We start from the raw sequence: 24,057 nt of genomic DNA, 5'->3' as shown, positions 1-24,057 counted from the left end.
TTATAAGATAAAATAAGAACAAATCCGTTTTGTTCACAGGTACATTATGGTCGTGTACCATTGAACTGACCCTCTTGTACCTTTGAACAGTGATAATTACAATGTTTCTGCGGCAATAATATAAAAAGAAGCCACATATATTAACAGTTATAAATTGCAATAAAAGGTTTAGCTATAAAAAGCTTCCTAGAATTAATTTTTTTTCAATTAAATTAAAACTTGAGAAATTCTAACAAAAACTTTTGAACAATAAAGTTGAGCATATACAACTCTTAAACATTATGTTATATAATAAGCGAATATATAGAAACTACTTAAAATTATAATTAATAACTTTATATCCTAACCTAACCTATATAAAATACATCAAGTGTTTTAACTATTTACATTGTGCAGCTTTAAACAGTATTATTTATCGTTCAAAAGTACACGATGCATGAATGTTCATAGGTACAAGAGGAAAGAAAGTTCTCCACTAGCTTAAATATTGAACAGAAGTTAAAACTAAAAATATTACTGTATTCGCCAATGATTCTACCCCAAGTTTTGACCAATAAATATCACAAGTTCCGAAAACCGAAGAGCACAAAACTCAAAATGTAACTACAAAAAATCTTCGTTTTGGGGGTGAAAAAATTAAAAGGAACATTACTCCACACAACACTCAGTAAACAACAGCAAAACGCGTTTGTAGTGCTTTTTTTTTTTTCATTTAATCTTTCAAATGAATTTTAATCAGTGCACCTAGATAGCTCTGAATTCGAGAAAAGCACAGGTGTTCAAAGGTACATTGTTTCAAAGGTTCATTCCCGTTGTGCCTACTTCCCGTTCTGCCTACAGACCCTCCAGCACTTTAAAGAAAATATTTTTAATTATCTTATCTCTAGGCAGAACGGTAATTCCCGTTGTGCCTACTTCCCGTTGTGCCTACTCTTTCGAGACGGGGAATTATGTGCAGGGAGGAATTTTTGTAGGGAATATTTCTTTAGTATTTCTAAAAGCTTCTGTAAAAACAACCACCACCTCTACAAGTTTCATCATACATGGAAAATTGGTTGACTCAGTTGCAAGAATGTTAGACATTGTATGTGAAACAAACATTAAAAAAAAAAAAGATCTAATATCAAGCAATTTCAGAACAAAATTTTATTTGGGTTTCCAGTAGTTTACCTCCAGCATGCTAAGACTTGCAGTACTAAAAAATGCCACAGTTCACATCCCCAAGACATGTCTGGCCAACTATTAAACAAACAACGCAAGAGGATGCATAAGGCGGCCTTTAAAAAGAGTGTTTGTCTCCATCATATCTCTTTCCTCGAATTGATTGATTCAGTTGCCAGTAACCCGTTTGACATTGTATCTGAAACGAACACGAAACAGACTTACTTCGGGCTAATATCAATTCATTTCACAACCGAATTTTAATCGGTTTTCCAGTAGTTTATCTCCAGCATACTAAGGCTTGCAGTACTAAAAAGTGCCACAATTCACATCCTCAAGACATGTTCGGCCATACATTAAACAAACAATGCAAGAGGATGCATAAGGCGGCCCTTTTGAAAAAAAAGAGCCTTTGTCTTTTACATCACTGCTCCTTCTTTGGCATTACCTTAACAGGTAATTTGTCTTCTAACACGATTCTATACTACATGCAATGTTACATATACTTATATTGTCAATGTAAATACTACATATCGTCAATGTTAATACCATATATCGTTAATATAGCCAATATATTTAAAACATCTCACCATCACTGTTCTAAATGCAAACAGTATGCAACTGCATCTGTGTAAGCCACCAAGTCTATTACATGTGATTCCAGACGTGCCTTCAATGATTTTATTTTTTGTTCAATTCGCTTATATTTCAGCTTTGGTTCCTTCGGTTTTTTTCCTACCTCCAACATCAGCATACAAGCTTCATTCTCACTCTGTTCTTGCTGCAACAGCTGTACAAATGTAAAAATATTTGGATGTTCTCTTGTCAGTTTTCTGTTTAATTTAGAGTGCCAGCCCTCTACAACATTATTTGTTCTTCCCTCAACATTATCATATTGGTTCCATATATCTCTGGAAAAGAGAGAAACATTAATTACATAAAACAAATCAAAGCTTGACAATAGACATTCAACAACGATTGGAAGTTGCATGTTAACGTCTGTCGTAGATAACGTTAAGGATAACGTCTGTTGTTTGTTGTTAGTAACACGGTAAATTTATAAGTATTCAGTTTTGTAATCATTACACTAGTATAGAGTTAATTTCAGATCTCTGGTATGAGCAGATTAAAATTTCGTATTGGCATGCAGATCTCAGAAATGATTTTTTATGGAATGAGAATAATAATTACGCTTACCACACTCCATTAAAGACACTATGCACCATTTCATATCCAGACACTTCTGAGCTCACAATTGTAGAACACATAGGCAATACAACAATGACAAACGAAACTAATGGAAAAACATAAAGGACTAAAATGACCGAATGAGTAGGCCTATATATGAAATACTAATCACTGCTAACGTAGATTTCGTTTCCCAAAACTTTCGTTTCCCGTAGATTTCGTTTCCCAAGGATACTAAGACCCTTTCTTAAGGGCCCCCTTATGCATCCTGTTGCATTAGCCCTATTTGTTTAATATATGGCCATCAAACATGTCTTAAGGATGTGAACTGTGGCACATTTTACGTACTATGAGTCGTAGCACGTTGGAGATGAAATACTGGAAAACCGAATAAATTTTTCTTGTGAAATGACTTGATATTAGACCGAAGAAACTTCGTTTTATGTTCGTTTTCGTTTCAGTTTCAATGTCAAACTGTTTTTTTTTTTTTTTTTTTTTTTTCAACTGAATCAATTTTCCATTTTCCTGTAGGAATTAAAAAGAAATAATATTCATATTTACTAAAGTAGATGCAAACAACCCTGCTAATAACAGAACTATATCCCAGCAATTTTTCCCAGAAGAAAAAGTAGAATAACATCTAAAATTTATGATGAAACTTGAAGAAATAGTTATTCTTCTTACATAATTTCTTAGAATTACGAAACAGATTATTGCGAATGCAAGACAAAACCCATGGAAAATTTCTGATAAAACTGACAAAATTCAAGGAACAGAATCATAGTTGCAGTTTAATAAAGAGATTTTTTTTTTTTCAGCGGCCATGCATCTAAAATGTTATATATAATTCTTCACTTTATTGAAATAACATTTTCTAAATACTGAAAACCCAACGAAGACTGTTATAGTAATCAGATGCGTAGCTAGAGGGGAACGAGCGGGGCTGTTGCCCTGAGCGCTAATAGTAGGGGTCGCCGAACAAGCAAGAAGAAAGAAAAAATATGGGAAGTCAGTAAACGACGCGTCGCCCTGAAAACGTATTGGCGTCCGATTAAATCAATATTGTTAGTTTGCAAAGAAATAGATATGATAAAAATTTTCTTGCTTGCTCCGCTCGCAACATAAACGTTTCAATAAGAATCACAACAAGCTTTTACTTATTACGTTAAAAAGTTATTATATATGATTTGTTAGTGTCAGTGTGATAAGCAAGGTGCCTAGTAATGACTTATAGTCTACACAGGAGTGTTTTCAAAATCAGAAACGGTCAAAGTATGAAATACGTGTTCGGCGTTTTGTTGGTGATGAGTTTGCTTAGATAATCACGCTTCTCTACCCAATCGGATTACTCACGACGGTGAGAATGAAAACTCTGAGAAATTCGCAAAGAAGGCTCCTTCTGAATTTCCATTACATTTCACAGAATATTTTTACCGTAAAATAATCGAAATTAAAATGCTATTTGTGTGGTCACATACAGAATAAAATCACAGATATTTACGATTATTAGGAAGGCTGGAACCACGTGTAATAGGCTTGATGGCTTACATAGATGTGGTTGCATACTGTTTACATTTTGAACAACGATTATGAGATCTTTATTTAAATTACATTGGGTATATTGACGATATGTGGTATTTAGTATTTACATTGACAGTATAAATGAAATGAAATGAAATTTTTAAGTTTTACGTCCTACGGTAATGCTGGCTAGGCTAAAGGAGACGGTGATGATGAGAAATGAATGAAATAGTGGAAAGTAGGAGAAAACGGTAGAACACCGAGAAAACCAACGCACACGGTGTTTGTCCACCACAAAGCTCACCTGGCTCGAGCTGGGATCGAACCATGGACCCCATGCACCAGAGGTGAACGCTCTACCCCTGAGCCATTGCGGTCCCATTTTTTTCTTTTTTTACAATATAAGTACGACATATTGCGTGTAATACAGAATCATGTATAGAGGACAAAGCACCTGATCATATATAGAGGTGATGCCGGAAAAAGATCTGTGATGTAGAAGACAAAGGCTTTTTTTAGAAAAAGAAAAGAGACCGAATTATGCATCTTCTTGCATTGTTTGTTTAATATATGGCCAAATATATTTTGAGGATGTGAACTGTAGCACCTATTACGTACTGCGAGCCTTAGAATGTTGGAGATGAACTACTGGAAAACTGAATAAAATTTTGTTGTGAAATGACTTGATATTAGACCGAAATAAGTTTATTTTCTTGTAACTGAATCAATTAATTTTCCATTTCTCTGTAAGTATTAAAAAAACACATCTCTACTAAAGTAGACGTGAATAACGCTGCTAATAACAAAACTGTACCTAGTCATTTTTTCTGAGAAGAGCAAGTAAGATAACATTTAAAATATATGATGAAATTTAAAGGAATAGTTATTCTTCTTACAGAATCTATTAGAATTACTAAAGAAAAAATCCCTAGAAAAGATCCCTCCCTGCACAGAATTCCCCGTCTCGAAAGAGTAGGCAGAACGGGAAGTAGGCACAACGGGAATTACCGTTCTGCCTACAGATAAGATCATTAAAAATATTTTCTACAAAGTGCTGGAGGGCCTGTAGGCATAACGGGAAGTAGGCACAACGGGAAGACACCGTTTCAAAGGTACAACGCCTTCCCCTATACACACCAGTACACATCAAACGATCCTAGAAACATTCTATTTCAGAATTTCGCTTTCTGATATTAAGATACCAACCATTAATATATTACTTCTAGTAATAAGCAGTGAATTCAAACGTTTGCTCATGAAGTTTTTACGTACATGTGAACCAATTTTTAATCTTTCTACGAGAAAGGGAAATGTTTTTCAAGTGATGCATTAGAAAAGGAAAAAAATGCCAGGTCGTGTTATTTGAGAAAGAGAAGAACAGAAAGTACCCTTAGTTGCAATTCTATGTTTCTGAATTTCGAGAGAAAGTCTTTTATTTAATAGATACTTCCGATCTATTATTGACTCTTAGTTGTGAAATTCCATTTCCACCGTTGAATTAGATAAAATAGTTTACATCACTTCGAATCTTGGAAACTAAATATATAATACATGTAATATGAGGTGCATTCAAAGTTATAACACCTCCCATTTTTTCTTCTCAGGACTGGTAACAGATAGAAACATGCTGTTCGTTTCAAAATACGCAAGCACTCGTTGTCAATGCGTGACAGAGATGGCAATACCTTACGGCACACAGAAGTCTAGTGGCAACGGTGAGAGTGATGACTAGAGCAACCCACATTATGCTTTATTTTTTGTTTAATTATGCTTTATTTTTTTCCAAATTATGTTTTATTGTGCTTTATTATTAATTTCAATCATACTTTTACATTAATCGTGTATAATGTATAATATTTACTACACATTAAATAGTCTAAATATCTTGATCTATTTATTAATATTTTATGCAACCAGTTTCTTTCAGTGTTGCCAATTTGGGGGAAAAGTCGCTAAATCTAGGGGATTCGCATTCCAGGATAGCGACAAAAAATAATTTTTCCGATTAGCGACTTTTTTGGTGATTTTGGAATGACGATTTGGCGACTTATTTACAAATCTAGCGACTTTTGTACTGCAAACAACTTATCATAAAATAAGTACTAGTAGCTCGAATCAGTTCAGATATATGTTTATTTTTCTTTTGTTTATTTGAATCAGTGCAGATGTTGACGAGCTGGGAAAGTACGTAAGATTTATCTCTATATTCCCGCTTTGATTGCTGTTATCTCTTACCTTCTAACGGGAACGAACTCCAGCTTTTAATGTCCTTTAGCTTACAGAGCTTCTGTTTAGAGGCACAAATAATACATTCCCAATAGCAAACAGATTATCTGTAGAAGCGTGAGTAGAACTGAAGTAAGATTTTTCCAAAACCTTGAATTTTGTTTGTTTTTCTCATCTTATTTTTGATTTTGTTGAAGCAAAATGGATCATAAAGTTATATATATATATATAGTGAAATTATTGTTAGTTATATATGAACAGGGTCGGATCTAAGATTTTCTGAGGCGGAATGTACCAATAACTACCAGTACATTTGAATTGAGTTGGAATTTTTTAAATGCCTTTAGGCATCTGTAGTGTGAGTGAGGAAATGCCCTGGAAATACTAAGTGTCTGTTCTCCGTAAATCCTTTTCTTTCAACTTTTAGAAAATTGACTTAAACTATCGATTTTGCAAAACTTCCCTTTGTTCCAAGCCCACACGGAAATATGACAGCAGAAATTTTTGGAAAGTGTTGTTATTTTCACTGCTACCTTCTCACTTTAGGTAGTGTATATTTACAACGAAGGGGGGGGGGGAGGTGCACGTGCACCTTTGCACCGGCCCTGTATATGAGTCTTTCATATACGTTCATTTAGCGTATATAGTACTCTGGCTTGAATTGATCACGTCTTTAATACACACACACACACACACACACACACACACACACACACACACACACACACACACACACACACATATATATATATATATATATATATATATATATATATATATATATATATATAAGGAGGCAAAACTCCACGAAAAATTTTTTAGCGACTTTTCAACCAAAATTGGAGTCATTTCATCTCCTATTTAGCGCCTTTTTGTATCAACTTGTTGGCAACACTGGTTTCTTTCATATTTAATGAACTTTCTACCTAATGCACTGTAAAGAGATGCTTTACTCTAGTCAGTTTTTTTTTTTTTTTTAATCACTTGTGTGCGCCTTAGAGGTGCATATATACAGAAAGGGAAAGTAAAAGATGCCACTAAAAAGTACAGAAAGTGCTCAAGTTCAAGAGGTACACATAACAACATAGTGTGGAGTGCTTGTGTACTATTCATTGTTGACGGAAGTTTTCTTCTTCTTCTTTTTTCTTTTCTCCACGTGAAAATATTAGACCGAAAAGTTTACAGAAATAAAAAATAAGCTTTTCATTGTTGCATTGTTATGTTCTCAATGATTTTGCATTGTAAATATTGGTTTTAAAAAATATTAATACAGTATGTTAAACTTGCAGTTAAAGAGATTTTTTAAAGAATTGTGCTATAGATTTTAAATTATGCTTTATGCTTTATTTTCTAAAATTATGCTTTATTATGCTTTTAAAATTAGTTTCTTTTGGACCCTTAGGCAACCACAACCATGTTCAAGGTATCAACCATATGTGTGAATTGTTGTTATGCTTATTATGCTTTCGGGTTGCTCTAATGATGACTGTTTTCGATACTTACGATACTTGTTTTCTCCATTTGCGTCGTGTGACACTGCTTGAAATTCACCAGTTGAGTGAGACATATGATGATGGTGTCATGAATGTGTCTAATGATTGTTCATGGGTAGACCTACAACAGTTTTAAGAAGGCAGAATAAACCTAGACAATCTCGTCCTCGTACAAGCTGATCTGAGAACATGACCGAACGAGTAGAGAAAATTGTTTTGGTGGATCATCGAAAGAGTGTGAAACACATCACCTGCAACGCTCCATTTACTTCCGTGGGATCTGTGCACACTGTTAGACCGGCTTGTGCGTGGCCAAGATTGTCTTGTTTGTTGTCACACGACATTCTGCATTCTTTGAACTGTCGCTCCCACGAATGCATATTAGATACATCCATGATTCCATTATCACATGTCTCACTTAACTGATGATGAATTTCAAGAGGAGTCATGCCAAACAGATGCAGAAAATGCACAGTTACACGCTGTTCGTGTAATGAAAACATCATAATTTTACGAGTATCCTATCAAAAACAATCATCATCTCATCTATGTCGCTAGAGTTCTGTGTGTCATACGGTGTTGCCATCTCTGTCACGTATTAACAACGAGTGTTCTCATATTTTAAAACCAACAGCACATTTCTATCTGTTATCAGTCCTGAGAAGAAAGGGAGGGGTTATAACTTGAATACCTTCAAAATACTGAAGTACCCAAGGCTGGGAGGAAATTCTGCAGAGGAGCCCACAGCTAGTTTCGCTGCAAATGGCGCGAATAGCAAAATGATATACAATCGGGACATTATCGTAAAAATTGTAACAGTCGTGACAAAATAATAATGGATGGCAACATAAGACACAAGATATATCTTACACGTGTGTAACAAGTATTAGGAACTACCCAATGCTATAGGGGAAATAAGGATTCATTTAACTGAGAACTTGAAGAAATAAATTTACATTCGTATTCTGCAGACAGTGTGTCTTCTTTACAAGTATTTAAAGGTATGACTGTGCCTTTTTCTCTTTTAAATCAGAGAACGTTTAAAAACGCGACATTACGAAACGTCATGTGTAAATGTCCGACACATATATATTTTTTCTTCGTTTTGCATGCTTTGACACTTGCCGGGCATTTTATAAAACAACAGAATCCCGAATCGCTATATAACTTTTTTTTTTTTTTTTTTTTTTAAGCTTTGGAAATCACGAAATGCAAATTGTTCTCTTGAATATTGAATGCAGTCCTTTTTCCTCTTTTGTGTGTGTGTGTGTGCTTGCGCTCTGTAACAAGTGCTACACACACCAATAAGGACCAGTTACCTGGCTGTACAGTGTTGACCAGTCCAGTTGGACAGAACAAGAAAAAAAAGTAAATAATGTTCACAGTAGTAATGGAAGAAACAGAAAATATGCATCTCACCTGGTGACGTAATCTGTGTGCAGTTCGAAAAACTTGTACCGGTACATTATTTCAGAGGCTAGTTTAAATAAAAACTCATACATACATACGTAATTAAATTCCTTACTTTATTATTGTTTTTAGCTTGATTTGAAAAGCCATTTTTCTTCCTAATCGTTCAGGAATTTGCTTATTTATTAAGAAGTCGTATTCTCGTATCTGCTGTCCAAGAGGTTTTATAAGCATGTTTCATGTCTTTCCAATCTACATCATTAATTACTGCAAAATTGAATAGTTCTTTTCCTACTTAACATATACTAGTGATTTTCTTTTTTTTTTTTGGAATTTTTTTTCCTTAGAATACTGAGTTAAAAGTAGGCCTTCTTCTGATTTGAAATACGATAAAAGTAGGATTCTTCTTAGGTTAGATAATATATATAATATTTGAACATGCTGCTGTGAAAGATTTATTTTTCTTTGTTTGCTTATTTAACAAGTATACCATTTTTATTAAGCATAGAGGTTACGCGACACAGAAATAAATCCAGATCCATTCTCAGATATTCCGTATGTTACCTTGCAGTTACTATAAAACACATGAAATAATTTGATACATGCAAGGTGTGTCCCAAAAGTAACGAAATCTCTCTCTCTCTCTCTCTCTCTCTCTATATATATATATATATATATATATATATATATATATATATATATATATATATATATATATTTGCCGCGCCCCGACAGGACAGAGCACATTCGAACGTGTTGAGTTAGGTGGACAGGACCCACAGGTTTGCAGTACACCCTAGGTCAGTTTGCCCCAAGCGGGCTTCGAGCAGCGGTGGGATCAGGATCGCTGATTTAGTGCGCCCCTACTTTGAATTCATGTCATGGCGGACACTTTCGAACAACGTTGAACGAGCAAGTTCTTCACAAAACTCAACAAAACCGCTACAGAAATTCATTAACTACTTAGACAAACCTACATGAAGTCTCCTTTTTCGTATGCGCAAGTTACGAGGTGGATGTAGAAGTTTAAGGAGGGCAAGGAAGGAGGGGATGATCACTCCCGCTCTGGACAGCCATCGAAACCCAAACTGATGAAAATGTGATACGTGTACGTAAGTTGAATGCTGACCTTCGAATGACTGTTCGGCTGTTAGCTGACATTCTGAACATTCCGAAAAACCGTTGTGCATTGCATCATTATGGAAGAATTGAACATGCAAAAGGTATGCGCTAAGCTTGTCCCCAAATTGTTGACAAACGAGCAAAAGACCCATCGAATGTTGATCGTGAGTGAACTGAAGGAACGTGTGGAAATTTAAACCGGATTATTTGAACAACATTATTGTTGGTGATAAAACGTGGACATTTCAGTATGACCCAAAAACGAAGTGCCATGTGCCAAAGTGCCAAATGCCACACCCCGGAGTCCCCGAAACAGAAGAAGGCGAGGATGAACAAATCCAAATTGAAGACAATGACTGTCTTTTTCGATGCTGAGGGTGAGGTTCACAAAGAGTTCGTACCTCAAAGGCAGAACGTTACCGACCTATGTGGTTGTTCTGGAAAGATTACAGAAAAGGATCATCCGCATGCGAAAATACCGAGCCGCCACCCGGTTGCTGCATCACAACAGTGCGCCCAGTCACACGTCTCTACGCGTCCATGAGCTCCTGGCGAAGCATCCCGTGGCAACACTGCCGCAGCCGCCCTACAGTCCCGACCTCGCTCCGACCGATTTCTTTTTGTTCACTAAGACCAGGAAAGTACTAAAAGGACACCAGTTTGAGAGCATAAGTTATCCAAGTGCCTGTGACAACAGTTTTAAAGGATATTCCTATCGAGGCCTTTGAGGGGTCGTACTGGGCATGGTGGAGTCGGTGGAAAAAATTTGAGATGCTCATGGACAGTACTTTGAAGAATATTAACACTTGTACAGATCTTATTAATAAATCATCTTTTTAATATACGTGACTTTCGGAATACACCCTGAAGTTGCACAGATTTTATAAACAAATTAATTAATTAATTAATCTGTACTATTATAGGTATATAAAAAGAGTCAAAGAAACTCATCAACGTTCATGTCATACTATATACTATAGGTAAAATGGACAGTAAACTTCTTCTGCCATGAAAGCAAGGAATAAGAAATACTTTTTGAGAGAAGTATTCTGAGAATATTACATGGGAAAAGTTAGAATATTACATTACATATTCTAATTTCTAACTTTTCACCAAGAATAGAGTAGCTCACGAATTCCTGAAGTTAGGGAGGTGACATACGGGATATAAACTCCTCATAAAAGTAATTGAACACCTATTTCAGTGTTTCCTAAAATTCCGCATCTAAAGGACAGAAGGACTTACTATAACATTCAAATTTCTGATTTTTTATTAAGAAAAATCCCAGTGTGAGGTGTGAGGGTTAAGTTCGAAGTGTGAAATTCAAATATAAACTCTATTAAAATTAAGGAAAGCGTATTTTTACATATTGCCTCGACGAAATTCCGCATCTAAACGAAAAAAAAGTGAGTTTCGTTTCATAGTGTTAAACTACGGTAGATTTCTAAAGTACATGAATTCAATACTCACACTTTAAGTAGTACATCTATAACTACTGGTTTCAATAAAATAATAAAATCAAAGATAAAACGTTGAATCAGTAGCGTAGCCAGGATGTGTGTTTGGGGGGGGCCAAGTGCTGTTATAGGTACATATAGAAACATTACAAACAAAAAAATATATAAACATAAAAATATATAAAAAATTACAAACGTCAAAGTACATTGTCTGACCTCTTTGGGGGGGCCCGGCCCCTCTGGCCCCCCCTTCCCTACGCCACTGCGTTGAATCCATATCAAAAAGCCAAATTTCAATCACTTCCGGCTTTGGTAGAGTGTTTCAGGTTGTTCCGATATATTTTCTTAAGACGCTTAATCGGTTTGCAAAAAATAAATAAATAAATATATAAAATAAACGCATCTCGGTATCCTTTATCGTCCTATGGAAATCAGTATTGAAACCAGAAATAGTAGTAAATTTCAACCATTTCCGGTCGAATCCGGGTAGCAGTTCATAGGTAGTAGACAGTGGTGCTATTCTAAGTTTTTAACAATCGGTTCTGTATATATATATATATATATATATATATATATATGTGTGTGTGTGTGTGTGTGTGTGTGTGTAGCAACCGATCGAGATATTGATGAAAAGATCACTTTATTTCGTTCACATTGCTTCGAAGCCACCTATTTCCTAAACTAATTAAGACATCGGAATCATTCAGAAACAAATATGTAGCATCGTAATAGGCATTAGAGACGTATCACATTTATTACACTCATAGATCCCAATATCCCGGAATTCATATACAAATTTCTGTCTGCCCATTGAATTGAAACAATTCAAAGTTGCTTGTTTTGACAACTATACAAATGAGTGAGAAATCTATAGAAGTATTTTCACAAATTTGTTTGGCTTCTTTCTTTCATTCTTGGCTAGGTTCATGTGTGTGTGTTTATGTCTGGGTATAACAAATGATTCTATGAACTCGAAATATTTTAACAACCGGTTCTAGCGAACCGGCTGAATAGAACTACTGGCAGTAGTACAAATACAAGTAGTAGTGGATTAACGTGTAGGTCCACGTCTCATTGTTTTATATATGACTTATATATATATATATATATATATATATATATATATATATATATATATAGGCCAGAAAACGGTATATATATATATATATATATATATATATATATATATATATATATATATAACGAGAAATCATCCACTTTTATCATGTACATATGGATTCATCCACTTTTTCTCTCTTCTAAAGCCGTAAGTGATAGATATCTACAACGAAATCATGTAGATATGGATTCATCCACTTTTTCTCTCTTCTAAAACCGTAAGTGATAGATATCTACAACGAAATCATGTAGATATGGATTCATCCACTTTTTCTCTCTTCTAAAACCGTAAGTGATAGATATCTACAACGAAATCATGTAGATATGGATTCATCCACTTTTTCTCTCTTCTAAAACCGTAAGTGATAGATATCTACAACGAAATCATGTAGATATGGATTCATCCACTTTTTCTCTCTTCTAAAACCGTAAGTGATAGATATCTACAACGAAATCATGTAGATATGGATTCATCCACTTTTTCTCTCTTCTAAAGCCGTAAGTGATAGATATCTACAACGAAATCATGTAGATATGGATTCATCCACTTTTTCTCTCTTCTAAAGCCGTAAGTGATAGATATCTACAACGAAATCATGTAGATATGGATTCATCCACTTTTTCTCTCTTCTAAAGCCGTAAGTGATAGATATCTACAACGAAATCATGTAGATATGGATTCATCCACTTTTTCTCTCTTCTAAAACCGTAAGTGATAGATATCTACAACGAAATCATGTAGATATGGATTCATCCACTTTTTCTCTTCTAAAACCGTAAGTGATAGCTATCTACAACGAAATCCGATTTCAGTATTTAGATCCTTATGAACCGAAAGCGATAACAGGATCTAAACATTCTTTTAAAATATGGATTCAAGATCTCAAGAACAAATTCCATATCAGCTGTTATCTTTCTTTTATTGAAACCGGAAGTAGTAAAAATCTAATGCAACTTTCGGTTTCAATACTAATTGTCATATAGAAAAAAACATTAAAACAAAGCGAGAAAAAATCTTGACAATAACCTAGGTTCAACGTCCCAACAGGTTCTGTCTTTGACCGTATCTCTTTATTTGAGGCAAGAAGTGATAGATGTTTCAATTTGAATGTCTCTATTGTTTGAAAGACTATCATAATTTCACACTGTGAAACGAACACGTTTGAGTTGAGTTGAGTCGATTTTGAGTTTAATGTCCCCTTCAGCAGCGAGGCTATATGAGACGTGGATCCACTGATTAGCGTGGAATCCGAACCACATTAGCTCCAGCCGAGAATCGAACTTGGATCTATCACCCCGAAGGCGCATACGCTAACCACTTAGCCACGAAGAAGCTCACGACCACATTTGTAACTAATTAGCTTTTTCTTAAAAGAAGAAAACAAAACAAATAGTTTTTTTCAATTATAGATGTATTGTGTTAATAAGACTCATTTTCACATCCGTGCCACTTTCAATTATTCAATATGCTGCTTGTCTGTTTAATTTACATTTTCCTTATTAATACTAACGTTTCATTGAGCCCACGCGTCTGCTACCTATTCTGTCTACCTCTTGTTAATGGCAGAAAATGTTTTACAAGAGCAGAGGCGTGTAGCGAGAGACAATGTCAATAAAAGTAGTTATTTGAGAGGCTGTGACCGCGTCAGGTACCACAGTGTATATATAAATAGATATCTTAGTGCACTATTCCTGTAGCTATGCAATAAGCATGAAACCAACTTCGTGCAAATAGTTTGAATTATCAAACGCCTGCAAAAGCAATGCTAATGTTTTACTCGCTCCATCTCGTTTAACTTACCACGGAATTTCTCGGAATATACACAGAGACTGAGTAAATGTAACTGTAGTGGAAGTTCAAAGAGCATTACAAAGATGAATGTAGGGATAAGATAATTTACTGAGGTAAATTTTATCAAGTAATGTTTCAGAGTGTATGAAAGTGTAACATGTAATATTGCTTCAAAATATTTGTTGAAAGAGCTAATGAATGAAGAATGTAGTTCTGTTAACACATTTGAGTGGTTTCTACTTTTACGGAAGGCAAGGAAAATGTCTAATGGGTTATTATTATTATTATTATTATTATTATTATTATTATTATTATTATTATTATTATTATTATTATTATTATTATTATTATTATTATTATTATTATTATTATTATCCTACATGTTTACAGATTCTGGAAGGAAGTAATGAGAGTTTTTATTTTTTTATTTTTTTTATTTTATTTTATTTTATTTATTTATTTATTTATTTTTTTAAGGTTTGGACCTGGAAATGTTTCCTTCACGCGTCTCGGTCTTCAGCTTCTTTCAACTCCCAATATTTTCTTCTACAGGTCCCAATATTAGCTGTTTCTCTTGAGGCGTGGACAATATTACTCCGGATGAATTCAAACCAGTAAACATAGTTCCATAAATATATCATCCTTCCTTGATCATTTGCCACAAACCACATGGAAATCGGAAATAGAAATTATAGGTCCAAATCAAATCCGTGAGTTCTTTTTTTTAAAAAAATCAGCCTGCATTTTTCAAATCATCAATCAGTTCTCTTCTTCTTCTTCCTACTCCTCTCTTTCCTTCCATCTTTCTATCTGTGGCAGTATGAAGAAGACAATTTCTTCGCAAGATGTGTTCAATCCAATTTGCCTTCCTAATTATAGCAACATTAATTATAATCAGGAATTGAATTCTAATATCAATGGTGTAGGAAGAAGACGAGAGAATATATTGTTTAGCCTGACCCTAGTAGATCTTGTAAATGAAATATTAAATGTCTACTGCATGTATAGAACGTACGAAAGGGGACAAACAGAAGTATTTATAATCAACCAATACCGACTAAATTACCTACATGCCATACGTGTATGATGCTATTAAAATTATTACTACCAAATACATGTTTTTTGTAAGTATGAGGGTTATTTTATCAACCTTCGTTAAGCCACCAGAGAACCACATTAGATGAAGAAACGGCCATAAGACGATGGACTGATCACTGGACGTTGTCCACCCTCCAACCTGATAGACAGTTATTTAATCATTGTGGTGTAGCGGGCTTGGAAACATCGAATTCAATCGAAGCGCCCACCAAGTGTGAACTACATGATGCAGTTCGTTTTCCCCTGGCAGCTGCTCAGTTCCCTTAAATTCCAAGTTCAAATAGTCCAGAAATCATCCCTCTTCACGAACCATATTTTTCACGCGTTCATCAAGGTCGTCTACCGCCACTGATTTCATCCTTGCCTAATCCCCTTGTGTACGTCGGTAAGCCCTTTTTCAACCTCTTTACGCCATTTGTGCACGCAGCAATCACTTATAAAGTTATTAGGCCTGCGGTACACTGAAAACATTTTGTCGCGCAACTATTTTGTAGTTTTGGCTAAATGCATTCAGTTTTGTGAGCGAGCACACTGTGATAACGGAGACCCCTGAGTTTGAGAAACACATGCATTTTTAATAAATTGTATACTAATATATTAATGACAAACGTGGCATTCTTATGACGATGGAGAATCTTCTCCCTTCTTCGTGGCAAAACCTGAAGCAACGCCATTGGGTACGTTATTCTATAGTTACATATCGCTACCATACTACACCGCTATTATTTTTATTGATTGATTTCATACAACTGGAAGAAATACAGATAAAATTTTCATTCTCAATTTTCTTTCATTTACAAATATGGAAAGAATCTTAAATTGTACAGCAAGCATGTCAAACTTGCAGTCTTTGATTTATTTTTCTGTGGCCCTCAATTCATCCGGATTTTTTTTTAAAATATGTTTTATGAATGCAAGAGGAAAAGATATATTTATGTTTAATAATCAGGTAAAAAAAAAAAAAAAGATATTGATACGTGAGTTATTACTCTGAGAGAAAAGTTAAAGAAAGACGACACACTTCTCAACTTGTGCTAGACACAAAAGAAGTTTAAGGAAGTCTGTTTTGTATACAAAACTTGAGCTGAGAAACTTCTGCGTTTGAAGATTGAATTCCAAGAATGGTTCCGTGATGTCAGAACTATCGAAAATGAGCTCTTCCTTTTTTCTCCCGTTTTATCAACCGACGTTATGAAAATACAAGTCCATTTAAAGAAGGAATTAACCGAAACTTAATACGACTGAGCTTTAAAGCGAAAATTCAGTGAAGTAATTGTCCCTTAATTTTGTTTCAAATGAGACACTTGCCTGCGCGGTTCCCAGATTTCTATCGTACGTGATTTCCATGTTCGGTAGTACGTATCAATGTGAACAACTGTTCTGACTTGCGATAATGAGCAAGTCCCCAGTGAAATCCACTTTAGCAAACATTCATATGAGCCATGTTCGAAAGATGGTTCCATATATCGAAAGATGGTTCCAGAAAAAAGAAAAATGCTCAGTGTTGGAAAGGAAACAATAGGCATCCATCTGCTTCCCGAACTTCATTATGTTGATTCTATTATTTAAAGAATTATTAATTGCAGTAAAAATTTTCTGTATTTACTCACTTCTAAATACATTATTAAGTTTTTCTTCTTATAGTCCGCATTATTGTATACTCATGATTATTTGGCCCACTTGAAATACTAAGTTTGACATCTCTGCTGTACAGTATAAAAATGACTGCTCTTTAAAAAGTGATGAGTACGCAGGAAGAACGAGGAAGACATATTTGTAACTACTTTTATGGGGTCAATCGGTTGGTAGCAATATGAGGTTTCTGAAACGTATATTCATTTTCACAGAAAAGTTAAGAAGTCCTTTGTAAAACTTTTTTTTTTTTTTTTTTTTTTTTTTTTTTAGAAAAGCACGAAAGATGGAAGAATCATAAATGTCTTAGCATTTGCTAAATAAATTATGAAAGTCCAATTTCCTGCTGAATGAGAACGGTAACAATTAGGATTTGGCAGTTGTGCTTTGATTTGACTGGCAAGATTCTGATGTATTTTCAATATCTGCTTTGAAGTGGAAAGATCCGCATGAAGTCTCTACTTCTAGCCACACGAACTTGGAGTGATCAGAACCTCATCCTAAAATAGCTGGGTTCCGGGTAATAATGGATCCGGGTACCCGATTCTCAATTCTAGAGCCGGGTACCCGATTCACGATTTTGGTACTGACAAGTAAACCTTACGTTTGGGTGAATCGAGTTGCTGACTGAGACACATATGAGAAAGTAATACTAAATGTGGTCAGTATTTCAGTGAAGTTGTAGGTGCGAAGCTCCAGGGGTTTAGGAGATACAGCTACCAGAACATCACATGGAAGTACAGAATAGTCTTCATACAGTTGGAGGTAAAATCCCTGTAAGACCTCTTGTAACGACAAAAGATGAATAACAAATATATGGGTACATATTAGGACTAGGGGGAAGTCATATAGTAAGGGTATACCTGACGGCGGCCATCTTGAAATCCGCCATTTTGAATTAAGATTAAGTTTTTAAAATAGGAATAGGGTCATGTGACACATGATTTAAGGCGCAAATTTAATCAGAAGAACAATGGTGACGTTAATTTTGATTTACGCGCAATTGGTAAAACGTTACAGGGAAATTAAATATTATTGCAGCATATGTTTTAGTCCTTTACCCCACCTTGTAAATTTTGTGTTAATGATAATAATTAAATAAAAAAGTAGGTGGATAAATATTAGGTCTATGGTAATAGTTGCCTTGATGGCGGCCATGTTCAAATCCGCCATTTTGAACATGTCAAGTGTAACTCGATTGCCTTTGTAAGATGTGCTCACTGTGAGCAGAGCATTTGTGCAAGTCATGCACTCTTTTCTGAACTACATATTGATTGTACTAATTGAGGACTTTTCTGGAAGAAAGACCCAAGTTCAATTATGAGTCAATTCCACTTTGGACATTTTTCCTTAAATTAGCAACTTGTTTATGCGATAACAAATGCTGGTTAATGATAAAGCAAAAATAGTTATACCGTTGGATTTATGGTAAAATTTGCTATTAATAAGGTGTCAATGCGTTTTGTTTAAAACTTTTGTCTGACTCAAAATGGCGGATTTGAACATGGCTGACATCAAGGCAACTATTACCATAGACCTAACATTTATCCACCTGCTTTTTATTTAATTATTATCATTAACACAAAATTTACAAGGTGGGGTGAAGGACTAATACATATGCTGCAACAATATTTAATTTCCCTGTAACTTTTTACCAATTGCGCGTAAATCAAAATTAATGTCACCATTGTTCTTCTGATTAAATTTGCGCCCTAAATCATGTATCACATGACCCTACTCCTATTTTAAAAACTTAATCTTAATTCAAAATGGCGGATTTCAAGATGGCCGCCGTCAGGTATACCCTTACTATATGACTTCCCCCTAGTCCTAATATGTACCCATATATTTGTTATTCACCTTTTGTCGTTACAAGAGGTCTTACAGAGCTTTTACCTCCAACTGTATGAAGACTATTCTGTACTTCCATGTGATGTTCTGGTAGCTCTATCTCCTAAACCCCTGGAGCTTCGCACCTAAAACTTCACTGAAATACTGATCACATTTAGTACTACTTTCTCATATGTGTCTCAGTCAGCAACTCGATTCACCCAAACGTAAGGTTTACTTGTGAGTATCTGACTCTTGGTTCTTCCAATCCTCAGCTATTGAATCGGATTCTCGAATCGGGTACTCGATTTTCGGTTCAGGATTCAGGTGCCCAATTCTCACGTTCCAGATTTGGGTACCCGATTCTTACAGGATCTTGAATCGGGTAGCTCGGATCTGAAAATTTTTGGCCATCCTTAGAATGAACATAAATGAGATGCAGGCCTATAGCGTTTCAAACTTTAAATGCTGTTATCCAGAAGGATGAAAATGACTTTTATCTTTATTCCCCCACCCTTCCAGTGTATTTTTTTTTTTTTTTTTTTTTTTGTAAATAACATAATACTACCCAGCAGGTATTTTGCCTCTTTGTCGACTGTGTCCAATATCCCATCAAATTGTGATATTAAATCCCGGGAAACTTTTCTGTTGCTGTCGCCAGTGTGCCAGAGTACGGCGACAAAACTGTTTTGTCTCCGTGAAGTCAGCAACAGTGTCGAAATCAAGGATGTTATAAAATAGAGGATCTGCCCATATGTATCTTCATCCTATTAAATCAATGAAGCCAAAAAGCAACCGAGCATCAGCATGTCTGATTGACTACTCTCGTTTCCACCATCTTCTGATTGGTTATTTTCGTTTCCGCCATCATTGTTGGCTCAAAACATTGATCTTATTGGGCGGAGTGGGCAGAGTAGGGGTGGCGAAACTGTGACGTATGGCTTCAAGATTTTGTTGTAAGGGCAGATCCTCTATTTTATAACATCCTTGGTCGAAATAGTTGCGCAGCTGTTTTGTCGCCAGTGTAAAGAGGACCATAATTGCACGTCATTTCAGGCTTCCCTTGAAGGAGCTATTATTATATAAAATACGAGGTGTTTCTGCCATGTATCAATGATGGAATGGGTCATGGGTCACCGGTCACTTGAACCATGGCTTTTGTCCGGGTCATCTGGGTCTGGATCTCGCTTCTCATACCCGGTGACCCGAACAAGGATGAAGACTTAGACAGACCAGGTGTCCCGGGTATATCCGGAGATGCAGGCAGATCCTGCGACCTGAACAAACTTGCCGATCCAGAAGTCGCCGAAATAACATAATGATATTCCCTAATTGAGCTTTAACATTCATTTATTTGAATCTCGGTGTTGTAACATTTCTTAATCAAGATAACATGTTCTGGATATTTAACTTTTTCATAAATATAATTTCATGATTATTCGTCTTCTCATACGTGTTTTTGAACATAGCTTTAAAAAGAATTAACAAAACACTTTTTGGGCTCAGTGGTGTCTTCTATATTTTAGATAATAAGGTTTACAGATTGATTAAGCTTCCAGGATCCCTTATAAGAGAGACATGTAGCTTAATTTTCCTGTGATTATGACACATTAGTACTCTGATAAACCTTGTTGTTATCTTTCAGTGCAATGCTTGACACACACAAACGCAAAGAACAAAGAGAAAGAAAATTATATCTACTGAAAAAGTAATGAGAGGGGAGAGAATCATGTTTGTTAGAGTTACATTAGTAGCCTAATCCTATGTGTATATTGACGTTTCGTCTCCAAGTCAGGCCGAGTCATGAATCTGTCCAGGTCACCGGGTCTGGTGGGTCATGGGTATGACTGATTCTCAGTCTTTCGGGTCATGGATTACGAAGTTCGTGACTCATTCCATCAATGCCACTTACACTTCAAGGGGTTTTGCCTCCCTTTCCGAAGCGATGACCTTCCAGAACGTTGGCAGAAGGTCGCCGATGCTGATGGGGACTATTTTTGATAATCCAGTTACGTCTTAGGTGACATATCGATGTTCGAAAGTGGTGGATGAAAAAGCGATAGAACTTTCTTGGTTACCTTTATAAATTCAACAGTCTTGTACTATATTTATCCTTTCAAATACATTTTTTTAAATAAAAAAGAACAACATTGTCTATTTTTGCAATTAAGGATGATGCTGCGAAGTTTTGTTATAGAATTTTTTTCTTCACTCACCGCTAAATCACAGCTTATATTTAGTTTATTCACAGTCGACATGCGTAAACATTTATAATAATATTAGATATTTCTTCATGTGTCTGTTTACAACGAAACCTGTCAACAGTGTTAACAGTAGCACTTTTATTACTGTAGCTCAACTGAAACAAACACAATGGAAAACAAATTGGGTTCTCGACTAGGTAAGCACTCATTTTCCCCCAGCATTTGTATACATATTGTCCATCTGGATGGTACAACACAATAAATCAGTTTTTTTTTTAAATCATTTTGTAAATCTGGTTAACTGTTTTCTTTGGTCTATAATAGTAATAGTAGTAGAACCACAAAATATAACATCCATCTCAATTTTTATTTAGCGAAATAGTACTGTTTGAGATGGTACACCAGGTGTTTGACGGATTTTTTTTTTTTTTTTTTTGCATATAGTGCGTTCCGTGTAACAAAATAAGTAAAGGGCAATTTAACAAAAAAAAAAAAAAGAAAAGAAAGAAAAAAAGAAAAGAAAAGAAAAAAGAAACCATGATTTTATATATATAACTTCACGTAGAACCTTGTAATAGTACCTCTACATAGGGAACAAGTTCATTTGGGAGATAGTGGGCGAATGCGTATTGTCTGACGTTTGAATAGGCTTTCACAGGCCGTGTGTGGGATCTTTTTATTATTAAACCACTGCTGGCATGCAAAGACACATACATACGTTATGTTCCAACACAACTTCCTAGTCACAAACGGACAAAACAAGGCGTTATCTTCCTCCTGCGGATAACGTTTGTGTGGTTTACGTTAGGTGAATTTTTTATATTTTTTTAGTTTTCTTTTCAAACACAAAGCGAATCTTATGTTACAGAAGGGGGGCTTATAGTTATAGAAATCGTTCTCTCACCGAATACAAAGAAGACCGTTTTGCTTAGACGTATCCATCATGAAAATGGATTGTTTGTATGTGACAAGACGGCGCCTCTTAAAAAATCACATTCTCTCTTCTTTGATCAGGTACCAATTTTCTACTATTAGTAAGTGGATTCAAAACCATGCTGTTTTCATACTTGAGTGTGGGCAGGACATTTATAAGAAAAGTTTAGTTGCTATTTTTTGTACTTCTCTTCTTCAAATGAAATGTACAAATAGCATTTTCTACACTTTATAAGTTTAAGGTTGTGTGTGTATATACACTTCGTAACACCTGTGTGTTCTTCAATATGAATATTGAATGCTGTGCAATTTTGTCGCATGCTAGTCATTCCTTTACTTTATAGTGTACACAAAGCTGAAAGGTGTAAAGAAATTTTGATTAGCAAAAAGCACTAAGAATGCAGAAAAGGACATATAATGGTACACATTTTCAGAGGTAAAAACTGGATTTCAGATCTGCCTGGAAGGTAAAAACTGGTGGGAAGACAGAACCCGGACTATTATAGGTATATCATAAGTTTAGTATAAAAATCCAAAAATATATATAAATAGTAGCTTATTTTGTCACCGTAAAACTAAGGGTCTATGCCCTCTGACCCCGGCCTAGACCAGCCACTGTACATTTTCCTTAACTTTAATGGAGTATTAAGCAAATATTTAATTTTTTTGCTACAATTTCCACAAAGATTCTAACTGATTGACTATTAAGTGCGAGTACTGATTAGCTGATGGCTAGTTTTGCGTACGCAATGGGAAAGTTCTTGTTTCGATTCTCACCTCGAAAAGGGCACAGGAGTCGAGACGGGAAGAGCATTTTTAAGTTCGAGTCGATACGAGAAATATTATATTACGTATTCTAGACAAGACATTCATGAGTTTTGCTAGTAAGACCACTTATACTGTACCTGTATCTAAGAGATCAGATGTTAGGCAGTATCTTTGTATTTCATATATACTCCGAGACTTTGCCTCGCTAAATAAGTTATGATACTAATAGTCCCCACCCAACCAGGTACATTCTAGGAACGTGCCATTTAAGTTCCATATGTACCGTTTACGTACCTGGTACTTGAAAACTGTACATTTCATATGCATAGCACGTGTCGCTAGGTACGTGCCTTTCGAGGAATTTCTGACACTTGAAAGGTACTTTTACATGCTTCACTGGAATGTGAGGAATGTGAATGGCACATACCCCATGTACCATGGCATGGTTGTGCGTAAATTGCTTCGTATTGCGACTAGGGTTGCCAATTTAGCCACTTTGTGACGAGATCTGGCCATTTTGAGAACGTCGTTAGTCACATAATTTCCAAAGAGCCAATAGTGGCTTTTTAGCCATATGCTTTTCACTTCTATAGCCACTTTCTGAGTTTAGCCACATTGTAATATACTGTGTGTGTCATTTTGCAATTTTCTGACGTTTGATGCGTTCTCTAGGTTGTAACATTCTAAACCCCACTGTCAGAATTGTCCTCATAAAATTAGCATTGATGGTTATATTGTGACGTTACACAGCAGAGAATTAGTTCAAAACCTGTACGTTAAAACTAGACGTTAAATAAAATTTTCGGGAAGACGTAAGTTTAAGTATAAACTAACTCCTTAAAGAAATTCAGCCTGATAATATAGACATCCTTCAGGAAATGTCGCTTTTCAGTGGCAATAAGCTTGAAACCGGTGAAACATCTTTTACTGATTTAGCTTCTTCTTTCACCTTCTGTGGAATTTGAAGATAATATCGACAAAATTGAAAATCAGTGGCGATTATAAATCTTCGATTGAAGAATTTTTGCAAGAAACTAACTGAACCTGCGCTCTCTACACAGCGCATTATTCGCATATGAGCATATATCGCCTTATCATTCCTT

The 24,057-nt window shown here is 35.4% G+C and overlaps 1 protein-coding gene across 1 annotated transcript in view; it reads left to right on the top strand.

Annotated features, from left to right (window-relative positions):
- The window catches only part of LOC145665807 (thyrotropin-releasing hormone receptor-like), a 168,898-nt gene extending 163,286 nt beyond the window's left edge, over nucleotides 1-5,612 (top strand). The window contains exon 2 of the transcript XR_014127659.1: nucleotides 5,475-5,612. The gene's annotated coding sequence lies outside the window, so the exon portion shown is untranslated. The remainder of the gene's footprint in view (nucleotides 1-5,474) is intronic.
- Nucleotides 5,613-24,057: the final 18,445 nt, after the last annotated feature.

The sequence above is a fragment of the Thermobia domestica genome, chromosome 12, assembly GCF_964235325.1.
Source record: "Thermobia domestica chromosome 12, izTheDome1.hap1.1, whole genome shotgun sequence".
In the NCBI taxonomy this organism is placed as follows: domain Eukaryota; kingdom Metazoa; phylum Arthropoda; class Insecta; order Zygentoma; family Lepismatidae; genus Thermobia; species Thermobia domestica.
The sequence above is the reverse complement of the archived record's forward strand: the minus strand, read 5'-3'. Positions and strand labels throughout refer to the sequence as shown.